Below are 25,011 nucleotides of genomic sequence, written 5' to 3'. Positions count from 1 at the left end.
ATACTCGAGAAGCAGGCGTGCTGCTATATCTAGTATGTGGAGTGAGCAGTGCTTTTGGCGTCTCGCCCATTTAATTCATTTAACACTGAGGAAAACAGAGCACCTCTGGCAAACAGGGCAGTGGAAAATAGAGCCGTGAATCTTGATTCTGCAGGCAAATGAACGGATAGGTCTGGAGGTGTGTCATCTGTCTGTGAGCAGAGATGCATTAGTGTGGACACACCCAGTCACTTCTCTCTGTCCCCAGTAACCCCATCGAGAGAGACACTATCAAATGCGCAGACCGTATGTCTTTTGGGTATATGCTGTCTAACATTTCACTAAAGTTTGTGCTGGATATAGCTAGTGAAAATGTGTCGTTGTCCAAAGCGTTTGCTCTTGACAGAAGCATAATTTAAACATACCTTGAGGCAAGAATATTCTAGAGGATGTAAGGCGCCATGGTATGTATTTATACTTGTTTAAATATTTATAGAGAGAGGGCAGAAGTGGTGTGTGGCTGGAGTTTGATTTACACCAGCAATAAGTTTGTGTCAGTGCAGAGGTCGACTGTGCCTCCGAGCCAAACTTACAAAGAGTCGTGAGTACAAGATGATAGCCTCCCACTAGCGGTGCCCTCCTAAACTGTTTAGCATTTCAAAACACTCTGACCTGTAACTTTAAACTCCTTCCCCAGTCACATATCAAGATTATTAATGTTTATCTAAACAAGAAGTGATTGCCTAGATAAAATCAATAGTGTGACCTGTCAAGGAGCGACAGTATGCAATGTGACATGGCACTTGAAGTTGCCACTGATAATCCGATATTCACAGATGTTGATTTTGTACCAAATATGGTGACATTGGGCTGAAAACCTTCCTGACTTAAAGGAAAATTCCAACATAAAACACATCAACCCTATTTAAAACCTTGGGTTGAAGATTTACATTTTGTTTCTAGTGCAGTTTTATTGCTTGAGGTCATATTTTTTTATTTCACAGCTAAGTAGCCAAAAATTTACCCACTGACGGTACTGGGTGATATTCTCAGCACTGCTACAATGGCGTTTAATTGGGGGGAAAAAAGTGATCCAATATAGGAGTACTAGTTGTCAGGTTTCAATGTCAGCTCTTAAAAATAAATGCGTTTTTGTGTAGACTCAGTGATTTGCAGCAACATTAAACAAATATACAAGGAGAAGTCCAGCATAGAAGAGGGAGAGCTTTCTCTCTCATTAAGCACCACTGTAGCTGCAGCTTCTCTCCACATGTGTCACATTGGGCCAGTTTGCCAACAGAAGAAATGGTAGAACCTTTTTTCATATAGCATTTAACCCTATAAAGCCTGAACTATGAAAGAATTGGCAGAAAAGTCCAATTTTTTGAAACTGAACCCTTTATTTTGTCCTATAACAAAATATATATATAAAAAGAAAAATTCAAAAAATATGTTATTACACAACCTTTCTGGTGTATGATATATGATATGTACTTGAGGTGCCAATGGTATGGTCCAGGGTGAACAGGGGAAGTGTTCAAAGGTATACAACAGTATTTTGGTCACGTATTGATTAAACTGAAAATGAAAAACAGAATTGAAAATGTGTATCATATATGATATGACTGGCTTTATAGGGTTAAAAGAAAAACAAACAAACAAACAAACAAACAAAAAAACAGAGTTACAATGCATTTTACAAAACAAGAAACAAGTATATAAGACAAGGTAAAAACAGTATAATGAAGATACGTTATGAAGGAGGAAATGTAAAAAGCAAAAAGAGCTGAACATGTAATAAAAGCGTTTTCTTAAAAGAAGAAAAAAACAATGAAAAAACATACATAAAATAGATTATTATACCCTAAAACAACCAAACAGCACCAGCAAGGCAATGTAAGTCATTAATACCCATGTTAATGTGCTATATAGTGACATTTTCTGTGGCCTTAAATATTAGGACTAAGGCATTTCTAGGAGATGATCACATTATTACTTTAATGTAGCTGGTGAGACAGAACATAAATGATTCTTTTAAAGTTGCTTTTGTTTCATTTTTTTCATAATTTTTTGTGTAGTTGACTGTGGGAGGAGAACTGTGAGTTTGAGACAGATTTTTGATCCGCAAACATTGGGCAGGTCAGGAGGAATAACATAACGAAACAGTTGGTGAGAGGCCAAGCCAGCTGGTGAGAGGAGATGGAGAATGTATTACTGTCTAATTGTGCAGGTGAAGATAGTCAAATAACCATATTATAATCATGCATTTTGATATTAAGAAATGTCAAAATAAAAAAATGATGGGCTTGGCTGGAAAAGAGCATGCACCAAATTGCCCTCTCACTCTGGGTAAAAAAAAAAAAAAAAAAAAAAGCCTCAGCGAACAAACTGCCCCTCTCTGCAGATGAGCATGGCGAGACGTAAACACCAGGGTACATTGGTCCTCTATACATCCCTACCACTCCATCACCCGTCACTGTCTGGGCCGTCCTCTCACTCTTTAAATCTGGAGCGACAGGGTGTCGCTGGGAAAACCCACTGAGCACATCGCAGGCTGATGGTTTCCTGCCCTTCTCCATCACACCTTTGTTCCATCCCCCTCTCTGAGCCATGACAAGGTAGGGACGAGTTATCACACCCGTCAGCTTTATGAGTCCCTGTCTGCCTGTGCCGCGGTAATAAAGTCAGTGTGCTGCTTCTTCAAAATGGGGTGAGTCACAGCAAGTGATGGAAAATTGGTCAGTGGAGTGTCGTTGAGGGACGAAAAAGTACATTCTGCGCCAGTGGCTTCTTTGGATGCATTGTCAGTTTGATTAATAATAGGAGAAACCCCTCATTCCTCCAGAGTATTTTCCACCTGGGAACGTGGCCACAAAATCCTAAAATAGCCCTAAATCCCTCAGAACCCAATGAGAACAGAATTTATATATATATATATATATATATATATATCCAAAGTATTTACTGTGGCATCTTTGTTGTATGTTGTAACTGAAATAAATCCTAATTATGCATTAGAGGCCAGGTAAAAATAAATTGTTTGAATTGTAAGTGAACTTGTTTAATTTTTTTTCATTGGAACCATTACAAAAGTAACAATAACCGTGCAACGTGGACAGCCCACTACACAGACGACCATAAATTAAAAGCACCATATACAGTCTTATTGATTGTCATTTTGATGTATATATATTTATTTTTCCATTATGATAGCTGAAAATGCCCCTGCAGAGGATTTCTTCGCATTAAGAGCGCTCTGGAGGTTTTCCTGAGAGAAGCTACAGAGAGAAGCTGAACCTGATGCCCCGCTGTGCGCTGTGAGTAGTAGTAATTGTGTGAACAGTAATTGCACACTCTGCATCTGCTAGCGAGAATAAGGGCTGCCATTGGGTCAGATGCCTGCTGCCTCTGGGAACATTTTGTCAATCTCAGCACATATGACCACTATGTCCAATGGATATGTTTGTAGACCACTTAAGAGGAAATGTGCCTTCTATTTAGTCCTAAAAATCTGTTCAGTACAGATGCACATAAAAGAAAACAATTAGCGTTTTATATACAGGATGTTGTTTTGTTTTATTTTCAGCAATTTTCCAAGAAAATTAGACCAAATACATTCATTCTGCAGAATTGTTCTATCACTCTCCTCTGACAGCACACTCAAAAGTATTCAATGGCCATTTTGTGCAGACCACACCTCTGCCAGAAGTCCATTGAGAGGGTAGTTTGTCAAAACCATTGCATTAATGGCTAAACTTGCAGGGGTTGTTGTGCACCTGGAAATGAGGCCATTTGTATTACCTGTCATGTTACTGTAGAGAAAAAAAAAATAACATGAAAGTGTGGCTGGAGATTACTGCACTGCTGCAGAATCGCACAAGGTTAAGCACCATGGGTTTTGCTCTTATCCTGATGAAGATACTCTGAAAGTAGATATGTATTTAGCTGTATTTGTGTCACGTATCCATGCATGCTCATGCAAACACACACAGACTATCTGCTTTAAACCTGCAACGACCTTGAAAACATATCAGTCATGCACTAAAGGAATTTCCTTTGGAGTATTAAATTCTCAAAGCCTAGAACAAAAATATGTCCTTAAACAGAATTCACTAGAGCTGCCTTGAATGTCTTTTTTTGGGCTTTGACGTCTCAGCAGCAATTTTTTAGTGGTATTTGAAGCTTTGTTATGACGGGGGTTGGATGGAGCACTCAGCCACTTGTACATGAGAGATTTCCAGTGCCCTCAGTCTGGACCTTGTGCGACATGGCACACAGAGGGTAACTGTCACGGTGGAATGCGCAGTGGTGCTGCACTGCTGGCAACATCAAGCTTTCCTGGTACAGGGGGTGCGCACTGGTACTGTCGTATCCCGGAAGGTAGTCACTACAGATGTGAGTTTGTCGGGCTGATGGGAAATATATGACGGACGGTCAGTGAGAGATCTCTGGAGCAGAAATCTCCAGAGGTCCCACATAAATTATCTGGAGCTCTTAGCGGTGTTTCTTGCCCTGGAGTGCTTTCTTCCGTTTTTTAATGGGCATTATGTTCTGGTGAGAAGGGACAATATGACAATGGTACCTTATATCAGCTGTCAGTCTGGTTTGCGTTCCGGTCAGTTACACGCCCTGGCATGCCGACTGATATTATGGAGCAGCAAACGTCTCCTGCCTCTGAGAGCGACACATGCCCCGCGGTTCTGAATCTGGGGGTGCATCTGCTGTCCAGGGCCACACTGCTCTACGTAGAACAGACTCTGCATCCAGCTTTTGTGAGATAATTGTGGATCTGCTACAGCCGAGTTGTGGTGTATCCGTTCACGTCAAGATAAAACGTATAGTGTCTAGGAAAAAAAGGTATTCAAATAATGTTTTTGACATTGATTGTCATGACAACAATCAAAGCTTGACAGCATTTGGGTCAGCTCTAGAATTCATGTATCTTCTTCCCACAATCTTAGAAAGTTCAATTGCTATCTTGACAGTAAAAGCAAGAGGCTCTAGTCTTTTGTCAGAATATCAGTCCAGCAGGTGCCTCACTGACACAGACTGAGAATGAGAGACTGTGTTTGTGGAACTGTCTAACTTTAATGAACCAAAAAAGGTGACCTGCTCCACATGAAATCCTGAAGTGTATTCTTTCCACACTATATGGACAAAAGTAGTGGGACACACCTCTTAATCATTGAATTCAGGTGTTTCATTTAGTCCCATTGCCACGGGTGTATAAAATCAAGCAACTAGCCATGCAGTCTGCCTTTGCAAACATTTGTGAATGGCTCATTCTAAAGTGGTGGGAAAGAACTTGACTGGCCCGCACAGAGCCATAACCTCAACCCTAAACAACAACTTTTGGATAAACTAGAGGAGAGATTGCGAGCCAGGCCCTCTTGTCCAACATCAGTGTCTGACCTCACAAATGCGCTTCTGGATGAATGGGCAGAAATTCCCAGACTCCAAAATCTTGTAGAAAGCCTTTCCAGGACAGTGGAGGCTGTTATAAGTGCAAAGGTGGGACCAACTCCATATAACTGCCTATGGATGGGATGGATGGGATGTCATAAAAGCCCCTGTCTGTGTAATCTGTAGGTGTTCCAATACTTTTGTCCACACAGTGTATGTCTGTAGTGAGTTTGAGGTGATAACTACATTTACATCAACCCTCTTTATGTGCATTTTCCTATATTGAAAAAAGGCAAATATATGACACTGTTTACACACTCACTTGAGGTAGATAACCATTTTACTAAATAATAATAATAAAAAAAATCAATAATCTGTGATGGAGATACCTTTGCACATGCATACAAGTCAGTCATAATCACATGACAGTTTGCTCTTTGACTGCTGATCTGAGATAGAGCTAGCTGTCACAGCAATAATGTCAAGGTACAAGTGGATGATGAAGAAAATAAGACATTCCTTTGTCTTATATCCAAAGATTGAAACAGCAATGTCCTTGACAACAGGACTTATGTTATACTAGCATATGGGAAATTTGTTTCAGGGTGGAATTTCTCCATAATTTATTGATTTCCCCCTCTTGCATTCTTCTTTTGTTAGTATTGTGTTATTTCATTTTATTCTGAATAGTGAACAGTGGCCATAGCCAGAGGCAATATGTGGGTTACAAGGAGAAATAGATTGCAACTGAAACAGCATCAAACACACTAGACCCAGGTGACTGGGTTGCTCTGTTCATATCTGACTTAATGAAGTGACTCTGAAAAGCCAGTGAGGGTCATTTCTGTTTGTTTGTTATTAATAATGGCCCAAATATTTTGAAGTTGTTCTTCAAAGTGGCGATAGGTGCAACATTTCCCTGCTTGTGCTTTAACTTTTTTCATTTTTGCTTTTCTTGAATCGAAAAGTGACCCGATCATTTATGCGCTGACTGAGTTTTATGATGCCCAAGTCCATTTAATGAATTCACTATGAAGTCTATGATTTCAAAAGTGTACACTTTTCAGTCTGAATTATATGAATGAGTGGGCTGGTACGTCAATGGACAGAAACACTGGTGTGTGTGGGTTTGAATTTGTGCCACATTATGCTGCTGTGTCAACTTCCTTACTTTCTCATATGTCTTACAGTATGAAAAGAGGCAAAGGAAATAGCATGTAAGGCTGGACTGCCTGCAGTGATAGGGTCATAGGAGATTGATACATATTCACTTGTTCACTCCGTCTCCTTTGCTCCTTTCACTTCAACCTGAGATATTGTACATTAGAGATGACTGCCAACCTGGGTGAATTTACCCTTTCAATAGCAGCACTCCAGGGTTTCTGTTCCAGTGAAGAGTGGAGGTTACTATTGAGGTCAATAGAAACAGTACATGTTGTTGGAGATGGTCCATAAAAGCTCTTTTTGACATGACGGAGTGGCCTTGGGGTCTTGCCAACAGACACTTCCACAGCAGAGCCCTATGGCGCTTGTCAGGGCTCGGGTCAATTCAGTGTGATTTATATCACAAGATCAAAAGCACTATTTGTTTATTGGGAATAGTAACTCGAGAGGCCATCTCATCTAGTGACAAAACAGAAAAAGGAATCATACGTTGTACATTTTGAGTCCGGATACTAATATGTTTTGTTCCTCTAAAATCCTCTGTATCCCTTTTGTATTTGCGCAAAAAATAGCTGATGCTACCATAATTTGTTTTATTCCTTTGCTCTCAGGCATTTTAGAACAGGTGCCATTTTAATGGAAACTAACACTGATTGCTCACAAAAATAATCTGTATTAAGAAATTGTAGGTTAAGTGGCTCAAATAGTCTCAGCCCAGGCTAGCATGTTTGGCACTGTGGGGGAAACCAGGCTACTGTGAGCTGGCATGTCTCCATGCCCCTTTCCTGCACTCCTTCAAGGAGGAGTACAGCACATATGGCCCCCTGGGCGGTATGGATGGGTCGCTGCAATAGGAGTGGGAGGAAACGAGCACAAGAAGTATCCCATCTGTCATGATGTCCTCACTCTCTCTAAAATGGATTAATAACGGTTGGGAGAGAACAGTGAGTAGAATAAAAGCATCATAATCATCTGCTTCACAACGATGAAATTCACGGGATGCAGGGCACTTTAGGATACGAAGCTGGGATCCATTCCTGAGTGACCAAAAAAAAATTGTTGATGGACGTAAATGCTCGGTTTTGGGCTTCAAAATTTCCCTGTCACATTTCCATATTTGCTGTCATTTCGGAGTGACAGTGTCCTATATTACATCATTTGTTTTATAATACGCAACCTGAGTAGATTGCGTCAGCCAGTCTCAACCTGTCATCTTCATTTGCTGGAGAAAAGTGTTTCCCGAGGCCCTCGCCTTTTCATCACTCTTGCTACTTAGAACAGAGCAATGTACACATGCTTTAAATCTGCTTGTTCTGAATAGCTCCCATCATGAGAAAGAAAAGATCCAGTGACACTGAAAACTGCACTAGACAACTTCACACATTGGCAGCTCTAAATGTCAGTGAAAGGTGTAGCGTAGAAATGTCAGTAAAAGGTGACTGAGATTTGAACTTTAGTGTCTGGAAATCTTGGAGTGTGATGTCGGCATACTGCAAACTCATGTTTACTAATACTTACATGTCCAGTCTGAAATGCTTTACACCAAAAACACCTAATTAATGCACAACTATATGGACAAAATCAAATATTGTGATGTCTTTGATGAAATACCCTTATTGATTGTGTAGAAATGACCATTGGTGCTTCCATAAGGTATTTACACATAGGAGATTTTTCATAAATATATATTAGTAATGTGCAAATGATGACCAAGCAGTTAGAGATAAAGAACATTATGTTAAACAAACTGCATCTCTTTACTACAATACTGTTTTTAAAATGGAAGGAAAACACTTAACCATTTCACAGTGTTAGGATATTCAAATTCACAGATGGTATCTAGTCTCACATCATAATCTCGATATAATATCAATATATTAACCAGCCATATACCCAAGGGATGACAAAGACAAAAGATCTACCCTCTAGTCCAGCTTTCTCTGTATTGAGTGTTTGTTCACTGCAGACACTTTGTGCAGCATTTTGCTCTGGAATTTTGGTTTGTAACCTCTTGTGAGCAGAGAAGTGTCCTTATCCAACACTTGAATTTTATTTGAGCAGACATGGCAAAAACAGTGCTCAGGGTCTCCTTTAGGGGGGACACTGTTCTCTGTTGCAGGCCACTTTGTGATTTAGATAAAGTACTATTGTTATGGCACATACAAACCTTGCCCTGTCTAGCTTTGAAGTACCAAGAACAACCATTTAGTTGTAAAACTGACAGAATCTCTTATGTCCCAATGTCTTTTGCCCATTGTAGTGGGCGGTCAGGCCAGGATAATATTTTAACTTATTGTTCTCATCAAGGCAGAATTGCCTGCAGTACCTATTTCTGCGATGAGACTCACAGCCACCACTGTACAGGCTAAGCTGTTATTTATGAAGGACCAACACTCCTGTTTTTCCTTATCTGAGCAGCGGCCCATTCAGGAGTGCATGTTCCTGTTGCACTTGCCTCATTAGAGTCAGGGAGTTTAATATGCTGCCTCTATTGGTATAAAAGGTAAATAATCAAATAAATTCTGCTCCACAGTCTCTGCAGTGAAACACCTAGGTTTTTAAGCAATGACGAAAACCATAGTGGCGCGAGGCACATGAATAAAGAAAAGTGCTGTGCCAGGATAACCACAGCCATATTAGCTTGTTTTATCCACACCATAATCACATGAGATGAAAACGCTGAGAGGCCAAAAGAGAATCATAATAAAAGAATTCCACCAGAGGGAAAAATAATATACATGAAAGCAATTGTTGTTCATTGTCCAATAGGTAAGTTACTGGGTCTAGGCTGTGCTGTGCTACTGCAGAAGCGCATTGTTTCAACAACAAAAGCTTGAAAGAGAGGCAAATGTGTCATTTTGTCAAGATGTGTTATCAGTGGTATGCGTACGGCACTGCAGTTTATCGGGTATTAACTTAAAAACGAGTCCTGCAGAATTGCAAATGGAAAAACAATGGCCTTTATCAAATTAAAATGGTAAAATGGCTTATTACAAACAATTAGTCGAAGCAAAACACTTTCCCTTTATAACTATTATTTACTTGGATGAATGTAAGCCATGGAGACTATGTAAATGGTGTTTCCACATTTTCTTATCAAATTATTGTACCAGTGGAAGAAAATCTGTGCTGCCCACACACCTTTCGTAGTGCTTCAAATCAATTGTGCAGATTGCGCTAAAGGCAAAGCCAGACATATCAAATGCATTATAATTTTCAATTTTGACAAAGCCGAATTTCATATCCCAGCGTAGGAGGCTGCCCACACAGAGCACACATTGAGATGTGTGGCCTGCACTGCAATAATTCAGTATCACATGGACATTGGTGAGCGTAGGTGACTGAGGGGGGGGAAAAAAATGCTAGGAGGCCTTTCTCCTCCATATAATTAAATTACACTTGGCACATCAACCAGCGTAAACTAGCATGCACATTAACTTTACATGTAATGTTTGACCAACCAAGTTTACAGCCTTGAGCAGCTGACATTCAGAGGTCCAATTTCAAACCAATCATTCGGCCACTTGATCAAGTTACTGCTCAGCTTGAATGTTGGAGAGTGGGCACCTGCTGCCTGTGCATTTCCACTGGATGGGGTTCTTCCTCTTCAGGGGATCAATTATTTTCATAACCAGTAAAATGTAAGGAAGTGATCAAGAAGAGCTCCCGCAGATGAGCTGACCGAGGGAAGTTCTTGAGTATTTGTGAATATTCATGGCAGCTAACAGCAGTCAGCTTGTTAACAATATCAAGGCTACGTGCTACAGTGTCAGAATTATATCAGTTGATGTTTGACTTTACAGCCTACAGCTGCCAGTGAGTGAAGTTGCCTACCGCAGCTTTAAATAGTGAGTATTTTGATATCTCACCATCTAAAGGCTTAGAATGGTGACTGTGTGAACCACGCATCATGAATAGTGCAAAAAGTCCAAAAATCAATAAATTAATCAGGAAGGAAACCCGTCTCCGAGACTGAATCATAAGAATCAGCATCTTGTCAGTAATCCCATGAATCTTGATGACAAGAAAAGCATGGCTTGCCAGTAGGCTCACTGACATATAAACATAAACATTTGTCATGTCTTGCTTGGCGTCACTTGTCATTGAAATTTTTCCCTCCAAGAAAGATTTTGTGAAGTATTTTTTTTTTTTTTTTTTTTTGTAATTTAATCTCAAACTTCCTCCCAGATTCCTGTTGTGCAAATGTCATTTTGCAGTGCACAGAGCAGCAGACCAGACAGTCAGATAGTAGCATTGCATTCAACCCAACAGAGCGTCCTGCTGTGAAAATGAACATGAAACTTATTTGCTCCAAATTTTTAGAAACATTTGTGAACAATAAGTTTTAGACAGAAATGTGTAAAACTGCCCAGCACTCAGACAGGGTTAACAAACAGTGCTGAGACTTGCCATTGTTTATCAGTTTTATTCCTCCAGCAACTCTACTCTTATTGTAGGTAACGACAGATAATTAATCCATAATCCGTAGCATATTGAATTTATCTCTCAGTCATCACAACTACCGCCTACACATCCTAAGATATCTTATTTATTTTGCTAACCTCCAACCTCATGCAGTTTTCCTCTTCCTCTTGCAACAAAGTTTGGTTCAACATCTGTCTGGTAGTGTGTAGTGTATGCATGTTTGTTATTGTGCCAAGTGCTTAGCACAATAACAAAATGATTAGTAGAAGTAGAAAAAAAGACTTCCGCATAATGAATTAATTGTTCGCTTTGCTGGTTTCTGCAGCATTTCACATTAAGTCTAACTTTGTTTGTCGGGCTTAATGAAGTAGGCTGAGGTTGAAAAGTTGCTGACTTATAAGATGTTGACTCTGAAATTAAGCTGGTGTGGATGCTATTGTTTTTTTTTGTTGTTGTTTTTTATATGTACTTCTACTCATAGTGTTATTTTTCTGACCAGAAGAAAGTCACAAAATGCAAGTAAGTGGTAGTATTATGAAACCCTAATTTCATTAAAATCCCTGTTTTTGAATTAAATTAAATGAAAATGATCTAACCTGGCAGGAAATACATTTTGAATTTTTGAAAAATATTTTCACCTACCTCCCCAAACCAGTGTTTAAGCAATGGCCTCACCCATGCTGTACAATATAGTGAAGGAGAGCAAACAGTGTGGACTCTGGGATGATGTAATTCAGGGATACAGCTGCAAGGGCATTGTTCACCTGGAAATATTGAAAATGGGCTTTTAGCGATATTTGTGGTAAGGCCTCTATTATTTTGTAATTACTAATCAAGAGGGTGGAAATAAGGTGATATCTTTGTCTCTTTAGAGGCCACCTCATTTCATCTGTAATTCAGGCTCTTCCCACATGGCGTATCAGTTCTGGACCACCTGGTATCATTGATTAGAGGCTTGGTATTTCACAAGCCTAGGAAGTAAATAATTGGTAAGCTTTACAGTTTGATGACTGCAGACTGATGTTGATACCACCAGGCAAATTTCCAAAAGCACAAAGCCACAAGAGGGGATGATAGAATGAGAGCAGTGGATGTCGGTTGTATCGATCTGTCAAGGAGCAGCTATAGCCTGTGCAAATATCACATAGATCTGTGGGTGTAATTTTGTTGAATTGACTGTGGGCTTGAGTTCATGTCCTGACATGCTTATTGGATTCTCCAAGAAAAAGAAGGGAGCTTGTGAAGTTGTTTGAATTTCTTTTCAAAATAGTATGTGGGAAAAAAAAACACCTGTGGGAAAAATAAATGCTGGAAAAGAGCTTGTTGTGAAGCTTGTTCTGAGTGCAGGAATTATAACAACAACTGTGCTAAAGCGATTTTCAGCTAATCCAAGTGCTTATGCCATGTGTGCATGTCCTTGATTATCACTCTCCACAGTGATGTGCCGATCTTGTAATTATTGCACACCCACAGAGGGATGCTCTGAGTGATAAGACAGATCTTTCTACTAATTTAGTAGGCCTCATTCTGTATGACATGGGGAGATTCTGCAGGTAAGCTTGTGTTTGGTGCTGACAGCGAGCTCCTGACAGTGTAAGCCAGACCCCATTTTGTTCTGCTCTTGTTTTTGGACTGTGTTTTTTCATGGGGTTTGAAGGGATGAAGTTTCACTCTGAGTGGAACTCGATGAAAAGCTGCATTTAGAGTTTTAATCACTTAGTTTTTAGGCTGTTTGCAGCTTTGAATATTAACTGTTTGATTCCACAATGTAGAGTGCAATAGCAGTGCCTTAAACATTTTTTTTTCTCCAAGTAATCCTGAGTAGTCCCTCTGAGTAGTTTCATTAAAGCACCATAATCAGTTGCGAAACGGAGCACACTATTTTATTCAACATCATTTTTCAACATTGACAGTGTACCTTTAATGACTTCATCGTCCCATGAGACTGGCCGGTGATAGCTTGTAATTAATCATTGTTCAAAACAAATGTTTAAAAATTATGGGATGGCAGAAACAGTCGTCTGAAAAAGCTGAGCCCGCTTCCACAGCAACAGTTTCCATGGGTAAATTTCTCTAAAACTTGTGGAAGACAAACATTTTGAAGATATTTGCGCAGACTTTTGGCCTAATACCACACTGAGGAAATAACCACTGTAAACCCAAATGCTCCAGACATTTCTGTAATTGAAAACCCATCAAAAGAACCATTTCATTTTCAGCTACAGTGTGATCATAGTCCTCAACAACAGTTTACTCTTTCCTGTGTGTAATTTTTTATTGTTTTTGAAAGATAGAGGAAGAGAGAGGTGAAACCATGAAAACAGCAAAAATGAGTGGAAGCCAAAAGCAATAAAAAGAGAATGAGAAACAAACAAAATGAAGGGAAAAGGTGGGTGGAGAGGCAGGATGGAGAGAGGGTGAGAGAAGGAGGGAAAGACAGATTAGAGGACAGCAGCTGGTGACAGTGAGGGGTCTTGTCTCCGAACACCAGTGTAAAGCGATGACACCTGGCTGGCACACAGATCTCAGCACGACCAAACTGTTCTGAGGCCTTTCCCAAGTAAAGCGTCTCATTATGAGGAACAGGGATGACCAAGAGGAAGCAACTTCTCCAGTGAAAGAGCTGGAGTGCATTGCCCACACTGTTTTATTGACAGGTGAAACTCTGACCAGCAAAGACCACTTAGCACCAAATGAAAAACAATAATGAATAAAAATAAATATCTTTCAGATTATCTCCTTAAGATTTTGCTTCTTTTTCCAAAATGTACCCTCAAAAAACAGTGTTGGGACATGATCTTTGCAAATAATTTGATGGGTCATTATTATGATAGTGGTTTCTTCTACACTGAGCTAAAATCCCACTACCATCTAGGACTTGAGAGGTCAGTGTAAACACGTTAAGCAGCATTTAAGTGCTGCACTCTGAAACCTGCGACACTCCAGGTAGTTTCAGTTTCAGCTTTGATTGGCAGCAGTTTAAGCGAGTCATCTGCTAATTTGCAACCAGCATAGCCACGATGATACAGGACATGCTCTACATTTTTTTGAAGGCAGTCCTAACCTCTGTAATTAAGCTGTGTAATATGATAAATGATGAATAAATCACCATATTTTGGGTTGAGTTTGACTTGTGTTCATAGTGTCATTGTAATGAGAGACCATCAGAGAAAACACCAGTTAACCTAGAGGTAAAATATGTAGTCCGGGACATCAGCTAATGTAAACAGTGTCACTATTTTTTAGTGTGTAGTTCTGGGTATGAAAAACGTGTAAATCTCGCTTGCTTTGTGTAAAAGTGGTAGAAGTGCCAGTTCTCTGTGTACTCCCTTCTCATATTTCTAGCAAATAAAAGTTATAGTAAAGTCGGAGACAATCCAAATACAATCAGTTATTAGTTACACATTTATGATTGTTGCATAGAAGCACTCGCTTGAATTTAAGCTTAAATCCAGTTTGTATGTACAGGGCATGGCACTTACTGCTGCTGAGTTCATTCAGTTTTGGTCATTCATGAGAGAGGGAGACATTCGAAGCCCTGCACAACAAATCTCTGTATTTACTGTTGTCCTGTGTAAATGACAGTCAGTCAGGACAGACTCATTTGAGTGAACAAAACAAGAGACTTTGTTGAATAAAAAGAAAAATGTATCGGTGGTCATGGAGAGATTTTGAGGAAAGGCTCCTGCCGATGGGTGATTCTGTAAGGGGGGAGAGGATGACTCCCATGACAATGACTCTTGTCTAACCGTCTAGAGCCTTAACATTGGTGGTTTGGGGTTTGCAGAGGGATGCATGAATGAGCCAGAGCTGAAATGATACCATAAAAATGATTGGGGACAACATAAAGAGAGACAACTACGTGAGTGTTGAAGCAGAAATTCTGTTTGGTTCTCTGGATGATGTACATTGATGAGCAGATGAGCTGATAGGCGGCTTCAGAAGGTAATGGAGAAGGGAGTACCTTAGAAGGAATAGAAAAGATAAAAATAAACCCATCCGAAACAGCGACAACTGTGATAGGACACAAAGAGCCTGTGATAAAGCAGGGGAGCTTTTGATTGGCTGATGTGGCAAAAGGAAAAAGAGATGAGTGAGCCTGTGAGGATGGTGCAGGTTCTTCCTGGCTGAACTGGCTGAAAAAACCCCAACTGGTATTATGTAGGCGTTTACTCTTAACCCAAAAACATCTTCATTTGAATTAATGCCGTTCCTTTGTTTAAATTCATATTTACAGTTGCAGATTATGAACTGTCTTGGACAAATCTCAAACTGTTATTTCATAGCTTTTACTTATTTCATCTCTGCTCATCTGTGTGAATTGTGAAATGATGCTCGTGTAATTTGAATGACCTGTAGTGGCTACCTGCCCTTAAGGAGAATGAAACGAATAGCAGCCGACTGTCAGCCCAAACTTAATCTTTATGTCAAAATGGCTAAGTTTCCTCCTCTCTGCTTTTTTGCATTTTAAATAGCTTTGGACTCCTGTAATCAGCCTACAGCAGGCCATTGTTGATGCTTTGTCATCATGAATGCTGCTTACATTTTCAGCGGGTTGTCTACAAGCCCGGTGAAGTACAAAATAATTAACAGTGAAAGTGGTGCACCACTTCCTTGTGTTGTGTGCTCAACGTGGACACAGACGGATAATTAAGTCTGCAAGTTGGAGATAAGGGGAAACAGACAAAAGACACTCATACTCATCTAAACAAAATATATGCAGCACAAATTACATAAATAACCAATAAACGTTATATACGTTGTAGCAGCAATTAATCAGTTAATTTCTTTTTACATTTCATTACCCTGATTACTGTTGGCCATACGTAAAGCTGCACTAGGCAACATCATGTTGGGAACTGCAAATGTCAATGAGAGGTAACCTTTTACATGTATTTGTATTGCAGTGACGAGAAATCAATTAGTGTGACATCAGTAAACTGTGCACAGCACACTCACGTTTACCAGCATGCTAAATATCAAAACATACAAAAAGTATGAGAGAGGCAAAAAATCTAGTATTGCTGAGGTTAGCTTCTTTTGGACAAAGCCCAGACTTTTTTTGTTTGTTTGTTTTGCTCTTAGGTTTTGTTTCATCTCATTCAGTGGGTGGAAAAGATTTGTCCAACATAAGAACAACCAGTTTGACCGTCATTTGTTCACAAATGTCGGTTCCCTTAACATTGAATACTAAGTGGACCAGATGAAAAATGCCACAAAGTAGCAACTTCATGCCTGAATCAGATCAAAGCAGGCAAATGTTAGGTGTGACGGGGCCCTTGAAGTTGCATCTGGGATCTACTGCAGGGTCAAAGCTGGTGTACATGACAGCAAAAGAGCAGTTTTTGTCACTTGTTCACCGGATGACAGAAGCAGGTTCATTTATTGACTCATTTTATCAATACCATAGAGGTGTCACATCACACTGCATGGGCTAAAAGCCTGTGTAGACTTATTATAACCTTCCTCGAACTTGGCAGTGTGGGTCTTGGCTTGGCTTTCTCTCATCAGTCATGAGCTGTGTGTCTTTCAAGGCTCCTCCCCTATACACTCACAAATACACCCACACACACACACACATACACACATACACACATGCTCAGCCCACACTCTCTCACACACACACACACACACACACACACACTCACACACACACACACACACACACACACACACACACTAGCACACAGGTCTCATGGCAGATAAATTATAGATCACAGCTTGGGTTGGCCATCGTTGTGAGGAGTTCAAAGAGGAACCACTACCTACCTACCTAACCACCCACCCCCACCCCCACACAAGTGCACTTTGACTGTTAAAGACACATCCCATGCATCCCCTCTCGCTACAGACCTACGGCATATGACAAAAATTGAAAGCTGCAGGAAGAGAAAAAAGGGAGACATTTTCTGTACAAGGAAGGAACAGGGTGGAGAGTGTGGGAGGACAAGACGAGGATGGTTGCATGAAGAAAGTAAAGTGTGAAGACAGGAGAGGATGTGCCATCTCCTTTGACACGTTAGTCTTAACAGTCTGATTTTGCTGACATGATATCTTTAGTAACGAGGCAATTGACGCTGTGATGACACATGCCAGCCACCTACAGTACAGCCCAAGTACACTCTGAAGATCAGCATTATTGCTGAAAACTCCTTCAAAGGAGAACAGGAAGAGGATTGCTTGTACTGAGTGCAATGAATAAAGTGAGTGCAATTCAGCTCAGTTCTACTACTGAGGCTGTTTTCTGTTACAACCTTTTTTTAGCACAACTGAAAGCCTCTTGACAGCATAAACTGTTGAGGTAATTTTCTATTATTTTATTGCAGTTCCAACTCTGTCATTGGTTGACATAACACAACAGCAATGCAGCTTATGTCCAGTTCATGAAGGATTTTGCGTTGCTTTTTCCAAACACCTGAGGCCATACATATTAGTTAGACGTTCCAGGATTCTGTGATTCTACCATGGCGAAACTTTCTGCTGAATTCTGTGCTGTACATGGAATAGGTAACAAGCTGCGGAACAGAGCAAAATTGTCAGTCATAATCCTCATATGGAATTTAATTATTAGCCATAAGAGCAGATGAGAACCTTGTTGTTCTTTTCACCCTTGTCCATTTCCACCCCCTGTCCATGGGGGAGATAGGGGTAGGAAAGAGTGACCGTCAGACCTGCATGAGGTGGGCACAGCTGCCAGTGGATGCCAATCTCCATGGTGCCCGCAGGATATGCATGTGTCAACGCTGGTGGGCTATCTCTGGTGAGGAGAAGGGGATTGGGGTTGTGTCTGTCTTGAGCTCACCTCCACAGAGTCAGCACCTTAAAACTGAATTTTTCCATTGGATAGCAGGATTGTTATTGTAATACATTAATTGCAACGGGTAGTCAGTTCTTGAGTTCTCAATATGCCTACTTGGTTAAGTTTAGAATTATGGTTCGTTGTTATTAATTTCGTCCAACAAAAATAGATGGTCTAAATTAATGTTGCAGTGTCGGTTATTTCATAATATTCCAGTAAATCTACTACTGATTCTGCCCTGTTAGTTCACTGATATGATATTCAGTATGCCGACTATTATGTTGAGCCAATCACTGTGCTTCAGTATCAAATTTTGCAACCTGTGCTGGTGAAGATATGTGTGTTGGTCTCAAAAGTTTCCAAAATCCTCTTGCATGTAGAGCTACAGGATGGAAAGATACTGTCACACTGGTTCTTTAGCTCACCTGGTAGGGCAGTGGACTTTTCATGCAAGGTTATAAATTTAGTTTGTTATGTACCTTCAGTGGGGAAAATCACAAGTGGGCATATTTCAGCTTTCACACCACCATATCACCATAAACCACTTTGTTTTAGGTGGATTTTTTAATAATTGATTATAAATTTGTAATAGCTTGAGCTTTCATACATCAGACATTTTTGGCACTAAGACCCCTCAGCTATGAATGAGATGATTGTTTTTTTGTTTAGTTTTTTTTTTTTTTTGCAAAGGCATAAAATGCAGGTACTTGTACAGAAGTACAGCAGTGGCTTTGATACTGCACTGTATGATTGCATCAGAAGGCAATAAAGATGGAGCACTGCTGTGTGCCAGATTGCTCCTGTAAGACTGATGTAGATGGCTGTAAATATTACACACTTCTGAGGGAAATATAGGCACCTTTGCCAATCGCAATTTGTAAATCATTGGTGCAGGGAACACTAGAAACAGTAAATACAAAGGGCAAAACATAGTTTAGGAGCTGCTCGGGATCTTGCGTTATATTGAGTGCTTAATGTGTGATGTTAAGGTCTGAACGGTCTAATGATTTTGCTGTTTGTGTGGGATTTTTAAGGTGTTTGCGCTGTTGTTGACTGTTATTATGTCTAAGCAATCCATTGAACTGCATCATGGACTTAAGTCTCCATCCACCACAGTTAAAAGCCTGGGGAGGAGGTGTGTCCTGCCAGGTCCCACTCCAACCATAACCAATAGCTCTGAATGTTTTAGTCATCTTTTTAGTCTGCACCTGCGGATGCAAAATTTTACTACTTCCACTGGATTTGGTTTTATTAGTCACTTTGATTCATTCTGGACCAAGCAGGACCTATTTAAATATGATGGGTTGCATCATAACAAGAAAGGAACAGGAAAATGGATTTGTAATTGTATTAATTTTATTGCTTTTAGCCTTAATTGATGGTTTCCCCAGCAAGACCCTGCCCAACATCCTGGCTCTTTATTTCATAGCCCTGTCCCAGACAATGCCAGTCTTGCTGGTGCTGGTTTTGTTTCCCTCACTAATTCATTCATTCCTGTTGGAATCATTGAAAGGCAGTGTTTAATATCAAAATCTACTCACAGTCCAGACAGAAACAGTCTAATCACAGTTAAAACCAATTCTTCGGTCCCTGCTGTTGAATCAGCTCATTTCTGTTTACTCAATGTAAGATCCCTTGCCAATAAGTCTTTTATCTGCCAGGATTGTATCATGACCAACAATATTGACTTTTTTTTTTTTTTTTTTTTTTTTTTTTTTATCATCACAGAGCCCTGAATTAATCCTTGTAGTTGTGTTCCTCTCATTAAGCCCAACCGCCACTCCCTGGAATATTAATTTTTCCAGAGGTGAAGATTGACAGGTCGAGGGGGTGGCTTTGCAATAATATATAGAAACTATTTTACTTCTCCAGTCTAGCTTAGCTGTTTTTCCTGTTGGAGTCTTAGTTTTATTTTAAAGAATAACTAACCCATTTTCTGTGTTTTAACCTACAGACCCACCTTAAATGTACTTCTGGCTTCAGGAGTTTTCAGACCTGTTATCAGTCATTAAATTATAATATGACAGTAGTGATTTTAATTTTCATCTTTGTTGCCCTTTTTCCTCTTTGTGTGCTTCTGATTTTGTCAAACTTTAAAATTCTTTTTAATTTGACCCAATATGCAAATCACCCTATCCATGACAAAGGGCACACTCTTGACCTCGTGCTCCTTCATGGTTTCTGTTTGTATGATGTGAACTTGGTTGATTTCTCCATCTCTGATTACAACGCAGTGTTCTTCCAGGTTCCACTCTTCTCTTCTGACCCCAAATCCAACCACACTGATTCGCTCCTACCCCTAAAATTCACTCTCTGCTCCTCTGCTCCTTCTGTCAAACTTGTGCTGCCTGAAAAAAATTTTTTTTTAATACCAGTGAACAACATGGCCTCACTGTAGGGGAGCTTGTCAGTGATTTTAACAGATCCTGCACAAATATTTTTGATTCTGTAGCTCCAGTCAGATATAAAAAGCTGAAACCTTCTTCTCTGCCATGACTGAATGAAGAATTAAGGACTTTAAAAAGAATATGCAGGAAGGCAGAGCGGAAATGGAAAAAGGATAAACTAAGTGTCTCCCTTGATTCTCTAAAAGATCTAATGTTCACATATCAGTGTAAAATAAAAGAAGCAAGGAGCACCTGTTTTTCTGAACTGATCCATAAACAGGGTCACAATCCCAGAATCCTTTTTAAAACCATAAATTCTGTGATTAGCCCCCCGCTTAGTCAGGCAATTGAATCTACCCCAGAAAGATTTTAAGAATTTCTTAATTACTTTTTTAGCAAAACAGTGGAGATTTGAGAGCACTTTAACACTGAATTCAGATGGCTTGATGTTGACTCCTGCTAACCTGGAACATTAACCCACTTCAGTGAAATCTTTCTGTTAACCTCAAAAGGCACTGTTGTATTTTCAGAATCTCCCACCTGTCATTCAGACTGCATTCCCTTTTGGCTTGTAAAAGCTATATTTAGGATTGTTGGTCCAGATATTTTAGTCATCACTAAGTTAGCTGGTCTCTGTCTACTGGTACTTTCCCCTCCTATTTAAACATGCCACTGTTTACCTCCTCTTAAAGAAGCCCCCTCTATATCCCTCTGTTTTAAGTCATTTTAGACACATCTCCAAGCTGTCACTTTTATTGATGATTTTAGGAAAAAAAATTCCATTCAACTGATTTGTTTTATGAACAAAAAACATTTTTTTTGAAATATTTCAATCTGGTTGTAACTCCCTGCACGGTACTGAAACTGGTCTGGTCAAGGTCAGCAATGACTCACTGCTTGCAGCCGACCCTGGACTGTCCTCTGTTTTATTTCTTTTTGACATCAACTCAGCTTTTGACACAGTGTACTGTAATGTTTTAAAACTAGCCGCCTATATTGAGGAGACTCTGGATTAGTTCATCTCCTATCTGTCGAACAGGTCCCTCTCTGTAATGCTTGGAGATACCTCCTCCTCCCCTGCTCCTCTCTTTTGTGGGTTCCTCCAGGGGTCTGTTTTGGGTCCCCTCTTATTCATTGTTTACATGGTACTCCTGGGGCAAATCATGTGTAGGCATAGCATTGATTTCAATTGATATGCAGATGACACTCAGTTATATGTATGAAATAAAAAATTAGATGTCCAAAACTTTTCTAAAGTTGATTGAGTCCAAATCAGAAATAATTATAAGAACCTCCCCTGGCCGCAGCACTAGCAGTGTTAATAATCTATCTGCTATTCTGGGTGCCTTATCCAGTAATGTTCGAAAAGAGGCCCACAACTTGGGTGTTATTTTTTGACTCAGAGTTGTCGTTTAATGCTTAGGTAACCAAAATGTTGCAGTCCTGCTTTGCCCAACCTGCTTTGCCTGACAGCTAACCAAGATCAGGTCATTCCTTTCCTCTGCAGATGTAGAAAAGGTCAGCCATGCTTTTATCTCTTCAAAACTTCACCATTGCAGACCAACAGATGAAACATCCAGAGACTGCAGCTGATACAAGATGCTGCTGCCAGGCTTTTAACATGGACTAAGAGAAGTGACCACATTACACAAATCTTAGCTGCCCTTCACTGGTTACCTGTGAGTTTTAGAATTTATTTTAAGATTTTACTGCTTGCTTTTAAAACTTTGAATGGTCAGGCTCCTGCCTAGATATGTGACTTTCTAACTCCCTAAGAGCCTCATCACTGCTTGAGGTTCTCCAGCGGGGCCCTACTAATGGCTTCAAAATCCAGACTTGTTACTGTAGGTGACCAGGCACCAAACACCTCATGAATTACCACTTCAGTTTACTTGTTGCAACAGTTTTGTCAGATGTATCACTTCACTTGTTCATAATAATGTCACTTAATTTGAGAAAATTGCCAGTTGAGCAGGTGAAATGACCTTGATGACAAAAAAATAAGATTTGAAGACCAAATGGCAGATTAAGAGAAGATTAGACTTTTTCTTTGCTGTGTGTGCCCATCTGAAAGCTGCAGGCAGGAGGGGTTTTAGAATGCAGGCCTCAGGGCGGACAGTTGCCATCTTGCTGTTGGCTTGATCAGTGCTGGCATCTGACACTGGCAGCAGTGCTGGAGCTCAACACTATATTGGACAAGAAGAGAGAGGGTCACATATTTCCACTTTGCCCTTGGACTCCTCTAACAGAGACACTGTCAGAATGACAGAATCCTCCTTCATCCTTCATTATTAAATCGTAATAGGAACTAAGAGGTAGTGGGTACTTAAGTAATTTATCAGTTACTGGTTAATCAATGGATGAATTTAGATGCATTTTTAAACACTTGGCTAATGTTTGGCCAGGGAACTGTAATACAAAGTGTTACTGATATTTCCCTGTAACAAGAATGATTGTACCACCCAGCAGCAGATTCTCAGATACCAAAAAGTGCCTTTGATGAAGTGTATAGGAAACATATTTCATCACAGTTAGTTTGGGGCAGAAGCCTAAATATCAGTTTTTCTTCATGTTTTCACCTCTTTTTTCCCCCCACAGTGATCTGTCCAATGGGAATTGTTTCTTCCTACTGACTTTTCTCTCCAATTTAAGCTTTCATTTAGAATTCCCCTCTTTTTTCTCAACCTCATTCGATAGTATGCTAGGTTATCAGCAGGAGCGCATCACACTAGAGTAAATTATTGATTAGATATTCTTCAGCTTGACCTGACCTAGTTGGTTTGATTTGCAGATGTGTTCCTTGTGAGGGTTTTCATGAAGAATAGATACAACCATAATGGGGATTGCTTCATCATCAAGTGGATTGAAGCACTGAGAAATGTTTTGTAGGGGCAAGCACATTTACATGTGTGAGTATTGTGCTGATTAAGATGTGAAGCAGTGCAAATTTAGTTTTGTTTTTAGTGCACCCCAGTAAGTCAATGGCCATACAGGGCTTAGACTGTACTCTGCAGAGTCCAGGCAACATCTTTAGTTATTTGATCATGGATGTGGTGTTTTTGCACAGGACCTGTTACTGTTATTCCAGCAGTATTAGTATTGCAATGTCTATTTTTGATTTTCTGTTAATTAAGTTTGAATTTTGTAGGTGCCACTGGTTTTCCATATATAATGGAATCTCAGGAAATGTAGAACTTAGCACCTCATATTCGAGGTATTTTCCCCATTCACATCATTCATAGAGCAGATTGTGCAAGAGGTGCCGGGACAAAACAATGACATGCACTATAATATGGACAATTATAATGAGGTAACAGCAAATAAGACAGTGGGAAACAGTTGAGAGGTAAATCTTCAAGGTTATTTGTGCTGATGACATAAAGAGAGATTATTTGAGTGTTTCACCTGTAGCTGTATTTCAGTCATAAAAGATTGTAGAATACTATACACTACATAATTACATTTTAGCACCAACAGTAATCCCCTTTATAAGAAGTAAGAGTGACACTCATGCAAATTCATTCACTAACTTTGCTTTTGTCTGCTCATTGTGAAAACACACTCAGCTCTAGCAGATACTAGAAAGTATTTTCGGGTTTGGGGTGAGGAATGTGAACTTCTACAAATTGCGATAGACTTTGAAATATAAAGAGACAGAAGAATTATTCATTATTGGTTCATTTTAGACTGGTTAAGTGAATATTCTATAGCTATTGGATACTGATTCAGAATTTTAATTTGTTTCCCAGGAAGAATGGATTCAGTAAGGATGATGACATTCAATAAGACTTGGAAGTTTAATTTCACATTTATTCACAAACATCCATACGAAATATGTGTCATTTTTTATATATCACCTATTTATATAGCCTTTTTACATGTATCATATTTGGTTCACAGACCTCAGTGGTTTTGTAATACCCCTAATAGTTGCAAACAGAATATTAGGTGTTCTCATTGCTTCATGCTACAATAAAAACTCGAGGGCACTTGGTAGAGCGTGAACCACCACCAGTGCTGAACAACTCTCCAACTTGTAAAGCTGCAGGCTCTGTAAGGGATTATGGTTATTGGGTTTGATTTTTCAAAGAAAATGGCATGTGAATGCAGTGCTGTTTTGCCACTGACTTTCTCCATAACTTGAACGCAGCACAATTGTTAAGGCTGAAAAGGATCTTAGTGGTGGCATCCTCAAATTTGAATCATCAGCACATACAATTAAGTGATCCTTGAGCCAGAGGCCATCTGTTCACTAAATTACATCCAAATCTGCTTACTTGTGAGACTCCTTGCAAACATAGAAACAGAGGTGAAAACACAACCTCCATCTAACTTCATTTCAAAGCAAGAAAATTGAAATAAAAACTAACTTTCCCAGTGCCACTGCTGCTACTGTAAAACATGAATGACATGCCCACCTGGGGGGCAGGGTGGTGGTTAAACAAGGACACTCATTAAGGGGTTTTCGCAGGGTACATGTGTAACGTTTACTGTGGGCCACCGCTAACAGTACTGTCACCCTTAATCATGATGCCCATGAAACTTCGGGAAACACACCCCCTTCACTTACAGTCTCCTCCTTAGGCCAGACCCAATGGAAGTGCAACCTCACATTCCACTTATATTGTCCAATATATCATCTGGCTGACATACCCAAGGCACGGTCCTATAAATCATTCCATTCAGACTTGCGCCAGTGCCTCCTCCCTTCCTTTCAAGCCCTCCAAGTGCTTTGTTCAGTTTGCCTTTTCACTGCCATTCCCTTTCAGCAAATAAGCATTTCCAAAAAAAAAAAAAAAAAAAATCTGCACACCTTGACCCGTGCAGTTCTTGATGTTTAATCACTGAATTGTT

General features: G+C 39.9%; 1 protein-coding gene across 7 annotated transcripts in view; it reads left to right on the top strand.

The window, feature by feature from the left end:
* The window catches only part of LOC115371742 (interleukin-1 receptor accessory protein-like 1), a 325,316-nt gene that overhangs the window by 5,133 nt on the left and 295,172 nt on the right, over positions 1–25,011 (top strand). For 5 of the 7 annotated variants that reach the window (XM_030069302.1, XM_030069256.1, XM_030069271.1 and 2 more), the window contains exon 3: positions 3,193–3,296. The exons of 1 other annotated variant lie outside the window; for it this stretch is intronic. The gene's annotated coding sequence lies outside the window, so the exon portion shown is untranslated. Of the gene's footprint in view, positions 1–2,383; positions 2,598–3,192; positions 3,297–25,011 lie in introns of all 7 variants that reach the window. One more of the 7 variants, XM_030069264.1, reaches the window with a different exon arrangement.

This window comes from Myripristis murdjan, chromosome 2, assembly GCF_902150065.1.
Source record: "Myripristis murdjan chromosome 2, fMyrMur1.1, whole genome shotgun sequence".
NCBI lineage: Eukaryota > Metazoa > Chordata > Actinopteri > Holocentriformes > Holocentridae > Myripristis > Myripristis murdjan.
Note: the sequence above shows the minus strand (reverse complement) of the source record. Positions and strands in the feature narration are given on the sequence as shown.